Source organism: Pongo pygmaeus, chromosome 2, assembly GCF_028885625.2.
Source record: "Pongo pygmaeus isolate AG05252 chromosome 2, NHGRI_mPonPyg2-v2.0_pri, whole genome shotgun sequence".
Classification (NCBI taxonomy): Eukaryota; Metazoa; Chordata; class Mammalia; order Primates; family Hominidae; genus Pongo; species Pongo pygmaeus.
In genome coordinates, this window is record NC_085930.1 from 90,541,602 (window position 1) to 90,561,525 (window position 19,924).

Here is a 19,924-nt window from a genome sequence, read left to right on the forward strand (position 1 = left end):
CTGTTACATCCTAACCAGGTCCTTTCAAGTCCATTGCTTAGATTCAAAATATTAATGATATTGCAACCAAGACCTAAAGGAGAAGGGGGCAAAATAATAATAGCAGGGCAGTAGAACAAGCCTCTATAGATAACCTCATTCTGACCCTGATACATAATTCCCTGAGGATAAAGAAAATACAGGAGGATCAAAATGTACCCAATTAATATTCATCTTCATGTATCTCACTTCTAGGTCTTGTATTTCTGTGCCTCTGAGCAGAAGATTCACTTAAATCATTTCAATAAGTTCTGTTCACCAAAAAACCAAATAAGACAATGTGAGGACAATGGGAAATAAAATGAAATGGAATAACCCATTCCCGAGGCTAGAAGAGGCAATGAAATAGAATTACATAAGCTCCCTCTAAGTCCGCAATTTGAATGATTCATTACTTTGAGACGTCTCATCTTCAAAATGGGTGAACTGAGGATTAGAGGGATTGAACAGATGGCACCTTGATAAATGGAATTAATACTCTGAAAATGAGGGAGGATAAATTGTATATAAAAATTGGTAAGTATTAAAAGTAGAATCAAATGTATACTATTAATATATTTTGAAGCATCTGAACATTAATTTTAATATTTGTGTCATCACCATTATTTTAGCACATTTTGAAGGAAAAGAATCTTAACAAATGGAAAGATACACTATAGCATTTATGTACTACCAAATATTAAATTCAAAAGATGAACTTGTTAAATGGATATAAACATGTTGATGTTGTCTTTGGCCAGGCATGGTGGCTCATGCCTGTAATTCCAGCAGTTTGGGAGGCCGAGGCAAGAGGATTGTTTGAGACCAGCAGTTTAAGACCAGACACTTGGCAATGTAGCAAGACTCTGTCTCTGAAAACAAACAAACGAAGTGTCTTCCTAGAAACATACAATTGGTATTTTTAATAGGTGAAACACACACATAAAAATTTAAAACTCAAAACTCAAATAGTACAAAACAATACATAGTGAAAACTGAGTCTCCCTCCCAATTCTAAGTCCTCATTCCTCAAGTGAAACACATTATCACTTTCTTATATATTCTTTCTTTTCTTGTATGTGCTTATACACTTATAATTGTATACAGCTTGGGAGTACTAAAATTTTTTTTAGATTTTTACCCTCATTTTGCATATACCTTTTGAAAAACAAAAACATTGCAGCCTAGAGAATTTACATGATTTGGGTAGTTGTTCAGTGAATCAATTAGGATTAGTTTGGTTTTAGGTGACTTTAAAAAAAAAACTGTTTTAATCCTATATATGCTCATGGGAAAATCTCCAGGGCATAGATTTGATAGCTTCAAACTCAGCTTGAGGTTGCAGAATGACAAAATAGTTGTCATCAGGTCTAGCCCCACCTTCCTCCTAGTTTCAAATCCAGCAAAACGAAAAAGGACTCCTCTAGCTATTTAACAAAAGTCTGAAAATTAATCCTTACTGTTCTAAATTGCTCATTCCCATCCAAAAACAAATCACTGTGCCAAGAGGAACGTTCTCCTGCTCCCACCCTCCAACTCCCAAAGTATGTGGTCAAACAGGGAGGGAAGTTGTATCACCCAGAGGAAAATTGGGGTGCTATTATCAGAAGAAGGAAAAATCGTAGGCAGATGGGAATCACAGAAGTTCACTGCACTCATCTAATTAGGAGAAAGATGGGAGTCATTATCTCTTGCTGCACAGCAGAAACTAGTCATGCCTAAGATTGGGGAAACTGTCCTCTATAACAACACATAGTTGTTTATTTTCAAATCTTATTTCTTATTACAGGATAAACCTCAGTCAGACATGGTGTATAAGTTATCTGTCTAAAAGCCAGTTCAATGTTCTTGCTTTCTACAATACTGACTTGAATTCAATAGTACAATAATTTAGATTTTGGTCTTTTTCCAATTGCTTTTCAAAATCATTCCCGGCAAACACATGGTGATAGCTTTGTATTTTTCACCCTTTCAGAAAGCCCATTACTGGAATGCTGTTAGCCACTAAACTAGCAGCTAAATTTTCCCATCACCCAGATAACATGTATCCTAAACCCTGTCAGATGACTTCCATTAAAGTAGAGAAACAAGAGGTAAGACTCAAATAGAAGATGTAAACTAAAAGGTTATACAAAGCAAAACATCTCTTCCTTAAGATGAAAATTCCAAGTGACATATTCATACATATATATTCACTAACTGTATTGACTAACATTGAAAATATATTCTTTTTAATTGACATTAAAAGTGAATATATATATTCACTATATTGACTAATACTGAAAATATATTTTTTTAATGTCAATATTACAGTAGATGCAGGCTGAAATAAAGATCACCTAGTCTAGTCATGTGGATATATGATGGACCAGATCATTGGGAATAGAGTCAAATTAGATGCTGGCTTAAAATGCAAACTGCTGGCCATAACCTGGATCTAATGATCTAATGACCTGCAGGTGGGATTTGAAAAAAACCCATATATGAATTAACTCAGGTGGTAATGCTTTTGCAGACTAAACTTGAAAAATGTGGATGATCCAACCCCCTTATTTTATAAACAGGGCTGTTGAAGCATAGAAGACGGAAATTATTTGCCAATAAATGGCATAACTGGGATTAAATTTACACCTAAAACCATACTGATTGTTAGACTTTCTTACCTCTTCTCTTGCTTTCCACGTTTCTGTGTGCCCGTTTCTGTAGGGTTATTGAGAATGAATACGGCTGACAGATAATCAAAACTGGTATGAAATTCTATTAGAAACATGTCTGGTTGTCAAATTACCGTATCAATGGGCTTTAACTGTTCCTTAGAGAATTCAGTTTTTCTGGCCATACAAAGCATCTGTTTGGTATAATGCTTAGTCAGCTGTATAATGCTTAGTCAGCTGGTTCTCAAACAAAAGCATCCCAGATAAGGAATAATGTTTCCCTTAGTCAAAGAACAATATTCAGAAGATCAAAATCCATCAACTCCTGAACTTTCAAGTTCGGAAAACACTGGACCTGAAATGGTCTACTTCATAGCACAATTCTTTCTTATTGTGTTCTCTACAATAAAAGTAGAGAAGAGACTGAGGAGATTATCATACTGAAACCTTCTAGATTATATATTTTTGGGGGTAACTTAGGTCTTCTTCTGCCATATATACAATTGTACCTGGATAATTTATTTGAAGTGATGCTTTACATTTGAATTATTCAGCCTCCAAAATCTTTCAATTTCCAATGGGTGAGCTTTCCTCCTCCTTATTTCCACTGTGACTGATTCAACTTTGCATCTTCTGCATTCAGCATGAGGCCTGTAGATAACATCACAGTATTCTGTGGAATTTATATGCCTTGGTAGTCAAGACACAGGGTCACTGGTGTGCTGGTAAGTGTTTAACAACTGACTCTTTAGGGGACAGAAAGTCTGTATTTGTAGTACTTGCCAATTTCCATGGTGAAAACAGTCAACCATGGCCAATTTCAAACTAGTAGCATGGTGTCACTGAATGCAGAGTTGTAAAGAGATGTGTCATAGCCTGCCATTCTACAATAATTATGTCATTAAGATTCGGAAGACAGAAATAACCTCAAGATATGGATAAAGTAGAATGGTATAAAATAACTCCAAAGTGATAATTTTAAGTATTTTTTTGTTTTTAATGTAGTTTCTTTAATCAAAATTTGTATAATTTAATTTATGGTAATGGTTATATTTAACAAACCAATACTCAAAATTCCTGAATATTTAACAATTGGTTTCTTGTGAGCCAGTATGACATGACTTCAGTTGCTACTGGAAAGGCATATAGAGTCAAAAAGATTTGGATTTGAGTTGTGTCTTCTCCAACTACTAGCTTTGAGATTGAGCAAATCTACTTCACCTCGTGCCTCATTTTCCTTACCTATATAAGGAATAATAGTGTCTTACTGGTTACATGAAAAATGAATGAGAGAGTACAATAAAATTAGTTGTACTTGGAAATTAGTGAATTTTTTTTAGAGCTCAATGAATGTTAGCTTTTAGTAATAATAATAATAAATGTCAACTCAGTGATAGATGGTGAGTGAATAAATGTCCAGATACATGGATGAATGAACAAACACAGGGATGCTTTTAAATGAGAGGAGAAAAAGCTTTTTTGATTGCAAAAGCATAATAATAATAAAAATGAGCTGTGTTTACCCCCAAAAATATCTGAAGAAGAAACGAAATCCTCCATTCCAAAATGCTGGGTGTATTTAAGCAACCTCTCTGCTTTCTGTGGACTTCGGTGACTTAGCATTATATAGTAAGAGACATAACATGACTTGCAATTAGTGGTGTCAGCAGACACTGAAAAAGCAGGGAACAAGCAGTGCCTGTTACTCCTAAATACAGTAGCCTTCCCTTGGGAGCACAAGTGTTAAATCCCCTCTTTCAGACATTATTTTTGTGTGCTCACAGCCTCTTTTCTTTGGAAAAGGGCTGAGTCAGTCTTTTTCAGAATCACACCTCAGCTAATATCAAGTGTCATTGTGTTCCCTCCAGCTACTTGCTTCTGAGGTCCTAAGACCTCCGAAGGAAACATCTCTTTCCTGCTCACAATAGATTGATCCCAGTACACTTAGCAGTGCCTTGTGGGATTGCTTCTCACCCAGAAGGAAAGTCTGACATTTTGGGAACTGTGCTTCCTCTCAGAACGAGTGGAGCCCTCTCTTTCAGAACTGCCTCTTCCTCCTGAATCCAGTTAGGGCTTCAGTTTGCTTTTGTGTGCCAGGAGAGAGGAGGGAAAAAAGATCTCCTGACAACTGAGGGTCCAGGATATTCTGTGCAATCACGTCGCTGGGAAAAACTAGCTTTCTGAATAATTGAAACAAATCCCCAAAGGTTGATGCAACCAACATGAAAATAGGTGACTCACAAAGAGGTCGTTGGAAGAGTCTGTGTCAGTGTCTCAAGAAGAGAATACTGGGCCCCAATATTCAATTTCGTATTCAAAGTAAGTCTATAACATTTTTCAATTAAATTCTGCTGCCTTTTTTTCATGGGGTGGGGAGAGTTCTTGACACATAAATAATGTGCTTATTTTTGCTTAGTTCAAAAGCTAAACGCTAAGAGTATTTATGTGTCTGAGGGTACAAATCTACCTAGTTCTTTTATCCTAAACACTTTAAAATGAAGTAAAAGTATTTTTTAAAATCTCTGACAATACTGTTAAACAAAGAAAAAGGAAAAGTTTCTTCAAAGGACAACAATAGAAAATGAATGGAGACTTGGAATAGAAGGAACACCTTAACTTGGTAAAGGATACCTACCAAAAGCCTAGAGAAAGTCCAAACTTAATGGTGAAGCATTCCTCTTAAAATCAAAAGAAACACTAGGTAATTCACTCTGATTGTTTCTATTACCCTGGAGGTGTCAATGATTACAGCAAGATAAGAAAAAGAAAGCAAAAGTATAAGGATTAGAAAGGAAAGAATGAAATTGTCATTCAAAAATACAAAAAAACTCAAAATAATCTTCAAATAATTAGAAATGAGAGTTTAAGAAAGGTTGTTAGATATCAAATCAAATCAAAACATTAAAAATAAATCTATACACCAGCATCAAACATTTAGCAAATTTATTTTAAAAATCTCAACCTATAACATTTTTATGGTACTGCGGAATAAAACTAAGAAGTGCCACTGTTAGCAGCAGGGAAGCTGTATGGGTCTGCAGCAGCTCATTTCTTGCCTCCATGAAGGAAAGCATTCACCCGAGGAGCATAAGGCAAAGTGAGAGACTGAGGCAAGTTTTTGAGCAGGAGTGAAAGTTGATTAAAAAGCTTTACCGCAGGAACAAAAGAAAGTAAAGTACACTTGGAAGAGGGCCAAGCCAGCAACTTGAGAGATCCAAGTACAGTGTTCGGCCTTTGACTTGGGTTTTATAGGTTGGCATAGTTCTGGGATTTGCATCTCTTCTTCCCTTAGGGTGGACTGGCTGCATGTGCGGTGGCCTGTCAGCACTCAGGAAGTGCTACACGTGCAGTGTGTTTACTGAAGTTGTGCGCATGCTCACTGGAGGCGTTTGTTTCCCTTACTGGTCCAATATTCCTAGAGGAAGGTCACATATCAGTTAAATTCTTCCATTTTGCCTCGTAGTGCACGTGCTTGGGCCCACTAGCCCACCTCCTGAGATTTTACTGGGAAGCTGCTCATCACCAGTTTCAGGTGTTTTCTATCTATTGGGCAACTGCCTTTTCCTGGTGCCGGCTGTGACCAGTTATTATTTTAGAGAGACTGTTTAGCAACCACCTTAGCATTACCTGATGGTCGTCTGACAATCATGGGATAGAAGGGAGCCTCTCCTCCCCCGTTTATGTCTGTCTAGCTACTAACTCTAACACTACCATGTTAATGGATAGGAAGATTCTACATCATAAAATCATCAATTCTCTCTAAAATGATAAGTACAATTCCAATCTAAGCTCCTGTAGGGTTTCTTTTTAAAGTATTTTAAAAGCTAATTCTAAAATTTATATAAAAGAGGACAAAGATAAGCCATGACACTTTCGAAGAAACCAGAGTTGGGAGAGAGATGCCGTCTAGATATCAAGACGTAGTATTAATCTATAGTCATTATGACAGAGTGGTTTGTCTTAGTTATAGACAAAAAACATAACAGAATAGCAAAACTAGAAACGCTTGGGAATTGTTGTGGGTTGAATTGTGTCCCCTAGAAAGATATATTCAAATCCAAACCCCTGACACCTGTGACTGTAACTTTATTTTAGAAATAGGGTCTTTATGGATGTAATCAAGCTGAAATGAATTCATACTAGATTAGGGTGGGCACTAGACTAGTTACTGGTGTCCTTATAAGAAGAGACACAGAGGCACAGAGAGAGAGAGAGAGACATGCAAGGGAGAAGGCAGAGATGGAATTATGCTGATACAAACCAAGGAACGTCAAGGCTTGCCAGCAACCACCAGAAAGAAGAAAGCAAGGAAAGATTCTTTCTCAGATCCCTCAGAGGAAATATGGCCCTGCTGACACTGTGATTTCAGACTTCTAGACTCCGGAACTTCGGGAGAATAAAGTCCCATTGTTTTAAGGCACCCAGTTTATGATTCCTTGCTATGGCAGCCCTAGGGAATGAATACAGGGCTATATACAAACAAAATCCCAAAGTCATAAAGTCACAAAGCCATAAAGAGAAATGTCAAGAAATGTTCTTAATGACTTTAAAATGAAAAACAATTTTTTAAATATTTTGGAAAAAACTAGAAAGGCATATCTTTATTTCTTCTTATAGGAATTCTTTATGTATTTTGAATACTAATCCATTGTCAGATCTATGCCTCTATTTTATTGTTCCCATCCCCCTTTTGGTCAATGATTCATCATCTACTCAATTATTTAAGTCCCAAACCTAGGAGATTTTCTTAATTCTTCTGTTTGTCTTGCAGTGATATTCAATCCTTCAGCAAGTCCTTTTGGTTCTCCCACCATATATATCCAAATCTGATGATGTCTCACCATTTTTGCTGCTATCTCTCCAGTCAAAGCTACTATTCATCTCTAGGCCACTGTTCTAACTCAGCTCCTTGCCACCACTCTCCAACCCCCATTCATTCTGAACAGATAATTATCCAGCAAGCTACTTGCTGTGGACAGAATGTTTGCACCCCTCTCCCCATTCACATGCTACAGCCTTGATCCTCAATGTGATGGTATTTGGACGTGGGACCCTCATGATGAGGTTAGTGCTCTTGTAAGAGACCAGAATTTGGTTGTTTCTCTCTGTCTCTGTCTCTCTCTCCCCTACCCCCCGCCCCAGTAATAAAGAGAGCAAGAAACAGCAAGAAAGCAGCTATCTTCAAGCCAGAAAAGGAGTCTTCACCAGAACCAACCACGGTGGCACCTTGATCTCAGACTTCTAGCCTCTAGAATTGTGCAAAAATTAATTCCTGTTAAGTCACCTAGTCTGTAGTATTGTGTTACAGCAACCTAAGCTGACTCAAGATACTACGTAAGTAATCTAAAAAAATTAAAAATAACTCTAGAGGTTATCACACCCATGCTTAAAATCCTGCAGTGAGTTCCAGAGGACTTAGAATAATATCTAAGTTTCTTAACACATCCTATAAGACACTATGTGGCCTTTGGCTCCCTGGCTACTCCTCCTACTGCCCCCTAAGGTTACACAGAACTATCCCAAACGGTCTTCCACATCATAGCTCTGTAATAGATGTATCTAGAAGCTAATGCCACCTATCCATTTGTGCCTCTCATCTTCACGCTAAACATCCAAGTTTTGTCAAAAATATCTCATGGGACAAGGTTATATGCCCCTTAATCTTGTAATTGTTTAAAAATTTTATTTATTTCTTTATTATCCAAGTAACACATGGATTCCTATTATTTTTAAAATTCAAGCAATGTGTTAAGTATATAAGATACAACTTGAATGTCTCTTTTCATATTCCTTAATCTAACTTCTCTCCCAGGCAGTATCAACTACAAATAATTTGGCATGTTCTTTCAGATTTTTATTCCTTTATTTATATACTTATATAAACACATGTTACAGTAGGTAGCTAGTAAAACATGAGCAGGGCAGGAGAGTGCTCCCCCTCCCCCCCAGCTAGGAATGTCAGGCAACCATCAGGCGATGGTGAGACAGCTGTTAAACTGTCTCTTTAAAATAATAATTAGTTGCAGTTAGCACCAGGGAAAGGCTGTCTCCCAGTAGATAGAAACACCTGAAGCTGGTGATCAGCAGTTTCCCAGTAAGACCTCAGGAATCGGGCGAGTGGGCTTGAGCATGCGCACAAAGAGGCAAAATTGTATATGTGAGTGGTGTGTGGCCTTCCTCCAGGAACACTGGAGTGGTAAGGGAAAAACACCTCAAATGAGTATGCATACAACTTCAGTAAACACACTGCACATGTGGCCCCTCCCAAGTGCTGGTAGGCCACTGCGCATGTATACAGCCCACCCCAAGGGAAGAATCAGGGGAGATGGGTTGCAACCACCCAGAAACATGCCAACATGTAAAGCCTCAAGTCAAAGGTCAAACAGCACACTTGATCTCTCTAGTCACCTGCTTGGCCCTCTTCCAAGTGTGCTTTGCTTCATTTCATTCCCGCTCTAAAACTTTTTAATAAATTTTCACTCCCATTGCAAAACTTGCCTCAGTCTCTCACTCTGCCTTATACCCCTCAGTCAAATTCTTTCTTCTAAAGAGTGAAGAATTGAGGTTGCTGCATACCTACATGGATTCACCGCTGCTAACACACATACATAGTTTTTTAAAAAACAAGTAGAATTAGATTATTGCGATTATCATACAACTTAATTTTCCCCTTCTCTGAGATCTTCAGGACTTTCCGTGTAGTACATATGGATGTATTTTATTTTTTAATATTTCATAGGATGAATATACCAACATGCCTGCTATATACCAAAATGTAGTTAATGTTTCACCTATTAAAGGAATTTAATTTTCTTCTCTTTTTGCAACAGCACATAATGCTGCAATGAACATCTGTGCACACACAACTTTGTGCAAATGTAGGAGCATCTCCTGTGGAGGTATCATGACATATACATCAATACTTAATTCAAGTCTGATAAGAAGTTATATTGGTGAAACCCATAATATGGTCCAGAAAATTCACAATGTAAAATCACAAGATCTCTGAAGATTCTCTAAACACTTCGAGCAAGTGTTTGTCAAATAATCATGTTTTCATGATAACTTTGTCCTCTTGTTTTAATCTTTTATTAAAATCACTTACTGTTTGAAAAGAAAAGTCTGTATCAGGAAGCAGAAGCAGAAACTCTCAGGAGGGCAGTAAAGTGATAAGGAGAATGAGCTTTGGAGTAAAAACAAACTTGCTCTGTGTCCTGGGGCCAGTGACTTAAACTCTGTCTCTGTTTTCTTGTCAGTAAACTGGGAAAAATAGTAACTACTTGTAGATTTGAGTGTAGGTAGGAGTAGGGAGAAGAATAACATTATGAATGCAGAGTACTAGCCTAGTGCCTAGGCTATAGTGAGGACTTATAAATGATAACTGAGAATCTATTCATAGTATTTTATTATTAATAATGTAATTATTTTCATGAAGTGACTCCATTTGACACCAATCATTCTACACACAGAGTTTTATTTAATCCACCCAACAGCTATCCAAGTGTTGTCATACAACAGTCTAAGCAGCCTTCATGCTGTGTGTACTAGGAAATATGTGGTTTGTATGCAGGAAATAGAGGGCACATCCAAATTTGAGGAGAAATTAAGAAAGATATCATTAACAAAAGTAAAATAAGCCCAGAGTAACAAGAGGAAGGAAATGGTCATCAGAACCTGGAAAGAAGTAGAGAGTGAACTAAGAGGAGCTATGGCCTTCCTTAGAGGTGGCCAGAAGGGAGGGAGCTAGAGAAATAAACACTCTGACCTCATGCTCCTCTCACCTTCAGGCCTGCTGGTGCTTCCACTGGACAAGCAGAATTCAGAGGGTGAGGGAGCCCATTGAGATAGTCTGTATAAGTCAGTCTTGCAGGTTGAAAAGGGCGAAGAGAGGGTCTGAGAGGGAGTGGTTCTATTTTGCACACGTAACTGATTATATAATCTTTGCCGCAATTCTAGGGGATGTTTAGAACTCTTCTCCCATTTTCAGAGGAGGAAACTGAAGCTTAGAATGGTTATGCCAATTGTCATGGGCTCTGAGTCTAGATAGTCCCAGTCATAAGCTATGGAGTTCACTTCAAACGTAAAGATGACACCTCTCCTAAAGGTAGAGAATAAGTCCTTTTTTTTTTTTTTTTTTTTTTGGAGATGGAGTCTTGCTCTGTTGCCCAAGCTGGAGTGGTGCAGTGGTGCCATATTGGCTTACTGCAACCTTCACCTCCCAGGTTCAAGCAATTCTCCCGCCTCAGCCTCCCAAGTAGCTGGGATTACAGGAGTGTGCCACCACACCCAGCTAATTTTTGTATTTCTTAGTAGAGATGGGGTTTCACCATGTTGACCAGGCTGGACACGAACTCCTGACCTCAAGTGATCCACCCGCCTCGGCCTCCCAAAGTGCTGGGATTACAGGTGTGAGCCACCACCCCCAGCTGAGACTGTCTTAATCAGGTAAAAAGCTGGACCAATCCCAAAAGAAAGGACTAGCATTTCCCAGTTCTACCGTATGAGCACCCATGACATAGGAATCCATGAAAAGCAAACACCTGAGATTTTTCCTCATAATAACAAAGTATAGAAATGACGACCCCAATAGTACTAATTGAACTACTCAACTGGTTATCACCTGAGGTGGGGGAGCAGACATCTTTAGAAACTATGGAAGATCATCATAGTGGCACAGAAAATAGCAAGGACTAGACTAGTGTTTGCCAACCTGCATTTTATAACTACCTGGGGGTGCCTAGAGATATTCTGAGTGTTTATGTTGTTATAGATGTTGAGGTTTTGCTTTCATATTTTATTTTATTTTATTTATTTTATTTTATTTTTTTGAGATGGAGTCCTACTCTTGTTGCCCAGGCTGGAGTACAGTGGCGCGATCTCGGCTCACTGCAGCCTCCGCCTCCTGGGTTCAAGTGATTCTCCTACCTCAGCTTCCCAAGTAGCTGGGATTACAGGCATGAACCACCATGCCCGGCTACTTTTTTGTATTTTTAGTAGAGACGGGGGTTTCACTATGTTGGCCAGGCTGGTCTCGAAATCCTGACCTCATGATCCACCAGCCTTGGCCTCCCAAAGTGCTGGGATTACAGGCATGAGCCATCACACCTGGCCTCATTTTGATTTTTTTTGAAAGACAAAATAATTAGGTAAAGCTTTTTCTGTTTTTAAAAAAAAAAAAAAAGAACAGTTTGAACACTTGCAGCTCTTATCATTGGTAATTTTAAGGTATGTAGTTGTTTTTCACTGAGCTAAATGGTGTTGACCAACAGTTACACAGTTTTGATTGGCTTAACTTATTTTTTATTCACATATTGCATAAGTTATACTCTAACAAAACAGAATAAAGATAGGAAGCATGAGAAAAGCAGGAAATTAATGGCCATGAAAAGGACAAGCTTCTTAGAGCCTAAAAGATTGATATCTTCTAGATTCATACATTGACGTACTTGATCAAATTCATATCTTCAAGATTCATGCATTGATCCATCTGAGCATAATTTTTAAAGAACTCATTGGGGTGTCTCTATTGCATCCACTCCCACTGCTCAATAAAGGAAATTCTGTGGTGATTGAGTTAAGTTGGCTTTTGATTTATTAGAGATAATAAGAACTATCCATATAATGAGTTATTTGCAGAAATACGTTGCAAATAGAAGGCCTGAATTTTTTTTACTAACTTGTCATTTGGAAAAAACCACAAAACCATTAAAAACAAAACTGCTAACTTTATTTAAAGTGAAAAAATTCAAGCATTCCAAACAACCGAGTCATGAAGCCGTCTTAGAAAATCTATTTTGATGCTGGAACACCTGTTAAATTCCAATCTCTGTTTTAATAACCATATAATCCCCAAACTACATAAGATCTGATATCATTTTACAATGCAGTTTGCTACAGATTTAATTCAAAGTCAACTAACTAGTGTTTCTGCCCTTTTCTAAAGGAGAAAAAATGGTATTTCTTTTTTACTTATAACATGATTACTACTGATCACTTTGAAATTATTTTTTATATACAATAGATCTAAATCTTTTTTAAAAATAAAATCACTTTTTATGATATGCCATGAGGAAATAATGAAGTTATTTATTAACGTGACAAAGGATTTATCACACATTGCTGTATGTAGTAGAAGTTTATTGTTTTTGTCCATTATTCATCAACATTGTTTTCTCTCCTTCTGGCTGCCCTGGCTGGAGTTTCCTCTGTTTACTACCCTTTCCCAATTATAGTCCCATATGGCTTAAGTGAAGCTGGACCGACTTTGCCTTATTGATGGGGCACCCTGACCTAGACCAAGAAAATCTGGACATGGAATGCCCTGACCCTAGTGGTTTGTTCAGAACTAGACCATGACCTACACTGGGCTAATGACTTTTACTGCAACTGGTAGAATAAAGAAGCTCACTTTTGGCTGGAGCCACCAACATGGAAAGACATAAGACTGGAATTACCTTAGCACTGCATAAGAAGAGCTGCCTTAGAAGAAAGCAACACAGAGAAAACTAGAGCCAGGTGATGGATAGATATAGATTACTGATGACATGTTTGAGCACCTGGATCTAGCTGTTACTGAACTCTGTTGGATTTCACTGCTGGAATTCTCAATTATGTCAAGCAATAACTTGAGAGATGACTTTGAGTAAATTATTTTCTCTGAATTTCAATACTCTTATCAGCCAAAGTAACGAATAGAGAGAAGTTCTCTAAAAGAAAAAGATGTTTACTTGGAATAGAGCATTGCAATGGGAATACTTGTTCCATAGTAAAGGATTTGCATATTCAGAGGAAGACAGAGGTTTTTAAATGAAAAAAAAATGAAGAGGATTACATAATTGTTTTGAAATAATTATACTTCACTACAAACGTCAATAATAAGGGTGATGCCAGTCTGAGGTTGGACAGGGAGTTGGTGAGCAAATCTCCTCGCAGAAGTATTCTTTTGTATTAGGTTGCAATGGCCTTCGTGCAAAGTTGTGGGTTTTGTAGAGCCTTTTTATTATCAGGCATACAAGCGTGAGAACCCTCATTTCATGGCTTTCCCTGGCTCTATATGTCAAGAGTATTTTTTTACATTAATGACTCCATTTTGATTCTGACAACTGTTACATCCTCATCTATAAAATGAAGGCATGAGGTGACTGCCTAAGACCTGTTTCAAATCTCACATTTTTTGATATTGTAATTGACCATTCATTAGTGTTTATGTTCGTCAGTGCCTGTTCCTTTTCCTCCTGGCACACAGGCTATATATATTTCCCTGCCTCCTCTGCATCTGGATGTAGACATATGACTGACATCTCTCTGGTGAAATGTGAGAAGTGGATTTGTGTCATTTTCAGACCAAAGTAGTTAAGTTGTGAGTGTGCCTTCCCTGTGGCTCCATCCTGCCCAGCTGAATGGAGAGGACATTGAGCATTTAGAGGAAGAAGGAACCACAAAATGGAAAGTAGAAGGTTGCCTGGCCAGGAGTACTCTTACTGGGCTGTGATGGGAGTGAGAAGTAACCTTGATTTTGTTACACCACTGCAATGTTAGGGTTACCTGTTAATGCCTCTAACTCAACCTGAGAGGCTATATAAGTTGATGATGGGTAGAGAGAGAGATGATAGGGCAAAGTAAACTTGGATTCCAATTTAGGGAGTTCTCTGCCACCTACGTGGATATGTGTTTCTCAACCTGCAGGTGAAAGTCGTATTCCCTTGACTTATTCCCTCTTCCTGGAATCCCCATTGCTCCATAATAATTTCCATCAGAGTTTTAAAAGTCCTGGTTTTCAGTTTTCTTTCTCCTCAAATGACTTCATTTCTTTTTCCACTTCATCCTAAAGCAGAAGGAACTTGGAAATCGAGTCATATTTTTAAAATCTGCCTTTTGGAACTTGTCCAAAATCTTTGATTAGCCTGAACCCATACTATCACCACTCAAGCTCTCTTTTGTTATAAGTCATATCTTGCACTTTTAGAAGTGAATATTTTCCCTCCATGCCCACAAATTTTGGTGCTAGACAAGAATAAAATATGGTAATTTCCTGACATTGAGTTTGTTAAATTATGCACTGATGAGGCTTCATATTTCTTCTTCTAATTAGAGGGTAAGATTTGAGTAATAGCAACTAAATTGCTGCAACATGTCTAAACGTATTATTTTATTTTGAATGACACCCTAGTAATAAAAAGAACTAGTTTCACAACAAATCTTTTATCTTTAAAGGTCAAAATATTACATATTTTTGAAAGCTTTCCTACCTGTGAAACATATTCTGGGAAATATAATACCCTGCCTTATGGGGAAAATAATTAGCAAGGGATATGGATGCTGCCTATCAAAGGATTATTAAAATATGAAGGATTACATAAAAGAACTTTTTCTTTGCATTTACTAAATTGTACAAGTAGAATTTCATCAAATACATGGGAAACTGAAGTAGATAACTGCCAGGGTAATTCATCAAATGAGGGCAAGAATACTTAGGATCACGATATAGGTTGCCAGTGACATCTTTGATTAAGTTAACATGAACATTTGCCCTTGAGTTCCATAAAAATGAGGATGCTATGTATAAAACAATCTTTGTAAATATTTTATTTAGGGTCAGAGACTCAGGAGGATGATTAGATGATCTCTCAATACCCCCTCAATTATGACAAAATTAAGATTCACTGTTTGTTATCTATAAAAAGAGCAAAGATGTTCAGTGCTATTTATTTTGTCAACCGAAATTGGGTCCCTTTAAAAATTCTATCTATGGGGTGGGGCGCAGTGGCTCATGCCTGTAACCCTGGCACTTTGGGAAGCTGAGGTAGGAGGATTGTTTGAGCCCAGGAGTTCAAGATCGGCCTGGGTAACATAGGGAGACTCCATTTTTATTAAAAAAAATTTTTTTTCCAATTCCCTAAATTGGAATCCAAGTTTGCTTTGCTCTATCATCTCTCTCTACTCACCATCAACTTAATATAGCCTCTTAGGCTTAGTTAGAGGCATTAACGGGTAACCCTAACATTGCAGTGGTATAACAAAATGAAGGTTATTTCTCACTCCCATCACAGTACAATAAGAGTACTCCTGGCCAGGCAGCCTTCTGCTTTCCGTTTTGTGGCTCTTCTTTCCTCTCTTTCCTCTAGATCCTCAGATTCCTCTCCATTCAGCTGGGCAGAATAGAGCCACAGGGAAGGCACACCCATGACTTAACTACTTTGGCCTGGAAATGACACTAATCCACTTCTCACATTTTACCAGACAAAAGTCAGTCATATGTCTACATTGAGATGCAAAGGAGGCAGGGAAATATATATAGTCTGTGTGCCAGGAGGAAAAGGAACAGGCACTGAATAACATGTTATATAGACTCTGCTGCACTGCCTCTCTCTCTCTCTTTCTCTCCTTCTACTATCCTTACAGAAGCAATATTGCAGAAATGTTAAGATGCAGAGTTAAGTATGTTCTAGCGTCAGACTGCCAGAATTGAAATTCAGGATCTGCTCTTAGTAGCTATGCAATCTCAGGCAACCGTGTGAGCTTTCTGTGTATGCTTCTCTGTAAAACAGGAATAATGCAAGTACCTTCTCATAGCATTTTTGTGAACAGTAAATAAATGAATGCCCGTAAGGAACTTAGAATATGCCTGAAACTTAGTTACTTCTCAATATCTGTATCAGTCAGAATTCTGGGTTGCAACAGAAACAATTTTGTTGACTTAAGCAAAAAAGAGTTTATGAAGGGGACCGGAGGTCTGCAGAAATAGGCTTAGAGGCCGGGTGCGGTGGCTCACGCCTGTAATCCCAGCTCTTTGTGAGGCCAAGGCGGGCGGATCACGAGGTCAGGAGATTGAGACCATCCTGGCTAACATGGTGAAACCCTGTCTCTACTAAATATACAAAAAATTAGCCGGGCGTGGTGGCGGGTGCCTGTAGTCCCAGCTAGTCGGGAGGCTGAGACAGGAGAATGGTGTGAACCCAGGAGGCGGAGCTTTCAGTGAGCCGAGATCACGCCACTGCACTCCAGCCTGGGCGATAGAGCAAGACTCCATCTCAAAAAAAAAAAAAAAAAAAAAAAAGGTTTAGAAAACAGGCAAAAAGCGAGCAACCTCTAGAGGACCAAGCCTCAGGAACCAGAGCAATTCCCCCAGCAGACCAGATCCATTTATAGATTCACAGGTCACTTCCGCTGCTGCATTCCTCCAATTGCCACCACACCCTGGAACACTTATTCAGATTCTAACAAGAAACTGTCTCATTAGCCAAGCTGAAGTCGATTGCCTGCCCCTGAACTAGAGAAAATGAATTTGGTTCCACTTGCTTCCCAGGTTCTAGGAATGCACACAATGGCACACTTCTAACGGGAGAAGAAGTTTTAATTGTCATGGTACCTTGTCATGATTGGATACTGGATAACCAAAATAATAATAGTAATAATAACTATTCATTATATGATTCATCTCCCCATCCATCCACCTGTCCCCCCATCCATCTATTCATCCATTCATCCTTCCACTCACACAGACATACATACATATTTGCCAAGAAACACACATCACCAGATTTCAATCATGTTCTTTATATCCAAGCGCCCATAAAAAATGAGACTTTCAGAGACAGCTTTTATGGACCTAATTTTCCCCAAGGCTTATGTCTCCCTGAGCAGTAGATAAAAAGTATTGCAGCCTGAAAAGAATTGACTTGAAAGAATTAGAGCCCCTGCCTAAATGCCTAACGTAATACAAAGGAGTTGACTCCAGCTCCAGGGTGAATGGGATCTTAATGTTTTATAAAGCAAGATGTTTGTTATGATAACAGGACAAAATGGCTGTGGTCAAATCTCAAATCTACTGCGTCTAAAGCAAGAATGTCACTCTCAAATTCAGATTAAAAATTCATACAAAATGCAAACAGTGTGTACAAATTCTGTTTAAAATTCTCTTTACAGAACCAAATGAGTTGCCATTGCTACTAAGCTCCTGTTCTACCTGAGATGTATTTAACACTTTGAGCAGAGTTTAAGTCTTTCTTCTGGAACTAATAACCTCATTTAATTTGTAATTTCCATATGAGAACTGACTCAAACTTTTTTCTTAAATCACATTATAATTCAGTAAAATTCCAAATTGGCCCTTGGGATCCCCTATTATGACAGCCCCCACAAAAGATTCTGTATTTTAAAGGAGTTCATAGTTTTGGCATTTTAATGTCATGTTTTTCAGGAATCAAAATTCAGTCACCAAAATGTGCTATAATGCAGTTGTAACAGACACACTCTTGCGTCTACCTCCCACCCCTTACTGTTTAGGTGCAAGGCACCGTGCTAAGATATTTACGTAAATCAGTTCATTCAGTCCTCACAACAACTATGACATAGGCTTTTTTCTTTTCTTTTCCATTTTATACATGGGAAAATTGAGACCTGAAACATAAGCTATTTACCTAACTTTACACATATAAATGATGATACGGGAAATCAAACCCAATAGTCCTAGTCTAGAATATATGCTCAACCACTATACAGCCTTGCAGATCCATTTTTCTGTCTCTCTTTAACAGAGTTGGTTCATTGGCAGCCATGATTGGTATATTTGTCCTCATTATCTTGATTAATATTATCAAGGTTGGATGCCTCATCCAAGGACCAACTGGGGTGGTTCTACTGGAAATCTGGAATTGAGTTTAACAGATTGCTGTTTAGTCTGTGTTATCTTCAAAACATGGATGAGGTATAATCTGAGAAGTGTTTGGGTAGACATAGTCTCCACATGATATGGGGCTGAGTAATAGGAAAATCTGAACGGCAGACAGCAAAATAATTAACAAGACATGCCAAGAGGAGCTTTGCATATTTCTTACACCATTTTTTAATTTGTTTAATTAGCAATTGGTAAAACAAGTATTTAATGGCAACCTCAATAATAATAGCAACATTAGAGACATCCCATCCCAGATTTTCATAGGTACAACTATTTCAGTACACAAAAATCTGTAGAATCCCATAAATTAGACAACACTACCGGAGCATGTACTGGTTATTTGCTTTGCTATTGTGCTTCTAATTGACATTTTTAAGCACTTTAATTAATTCATGTTCGCAGCCCCAGAAGTATCTTACTTGTAGGTTATTATTCTGAATAAAGTACTGGTACTTAATTCATTATTTTTAAGGGTGTCCTTTTAAAATAAGGCGAATTTTTCTATATGATAGAACTTTGTAAGTGGCTTCCAATTTTTTTTTTAAGTTTTTTTTGCCTGTAAGTTTATTCAATGCAAAATAATCCTCTCTCTCTGATTTTACTGAGGTAGCTGACGTCGTCCATGACCAAATCTGCCTCTAAACTGGAATTTGGTTGCTGACCCAGCCCCAGCCTCGGCTTTCTTATTGGCACCAGGAGGCACAGCACTCCGTCTGTAGGAATGCTGTGGCACAGGAAGCTGTCGGCTTCCCCTCTTGTGAGTCTTACAGGTCGCTCACCCTCCAGACCTTTAGGCCGGGGCCTACCAGTCTCTGGATGGCTGCAGTGTAGAGTGACAGGCACAGTCTCCAGGGGCAGATGAAGGTAATCACGGAGATACTGGATACCCTCATTGGTAAGGTACCAGTAGAAATGCCTCCAGGCAAAATGTTCTTTGTTGTAGCCTCAGAACTTGAGAGACTGCATGGCCTTCATGACATGACGGTTGGGCACATTCTTGTCTGCCAGCTCCAGGTGCTTAGGCATGTGGACATCCTTCTTGGCCACCACGACTCCTTCCTTAAAAAGGAGTTCATAAATGACAATGCGGTTCTTCTTAGGCATCAACATCTCAGTGGCTATAGGGTCCAGGGCCAGGTTTTTTATAATTACATTTAAGTATTATAAACATTAAGTTAAGAAAATACTACCCATGCTCTTGTTGGGTTTTCAGTAGTTCAAATCCCTCATAAACCTGGTTGCATTTCTTCCCTTTGAGTCCTAGAATTTGTCCCTGTACCTGTGCAACGTATTTCCCACTGTGTTTAAGATCACTGGAATTGCTTGCTTTTCTTTCTTTCTTTCTCTTTCTTTCTTTCTTTTTTTCTTTCTTTCTTTCTCTCTCTCTCTTTCTTTCTTTCTCTTTCTTTCTTTCTAATTTTTATATTTTTGAGACAGGGTCTCACTTGTTGCCCAGGCTGGAGTGCACTGGTGTGACCACAGTTCACTGCAGATTTGACCTCCCAAGCTCAAGCAGTTCTCCTGCCTCAGCTTCCTGATAGCTGAGACCATAGGTGCATACCACCACTCCCGGTTA

The 19,924-nt window shown here is 38.4% G+C and overlaps 1 pseudogene; it reads right to left on the reverse strand.

Annotated features, from left to right (window-relative positions):
- Window positions 1-18,946: 18,946 nt before the first annotated feature.
- LOC129033821 (small ribosomal subunit protein eS10-like) lies at window positions 18,947-19,463 on the reverse strand (annotated as a pseudogene).
- Window positions 19,464-19,924: the final 461 nt, after the last annotated feature.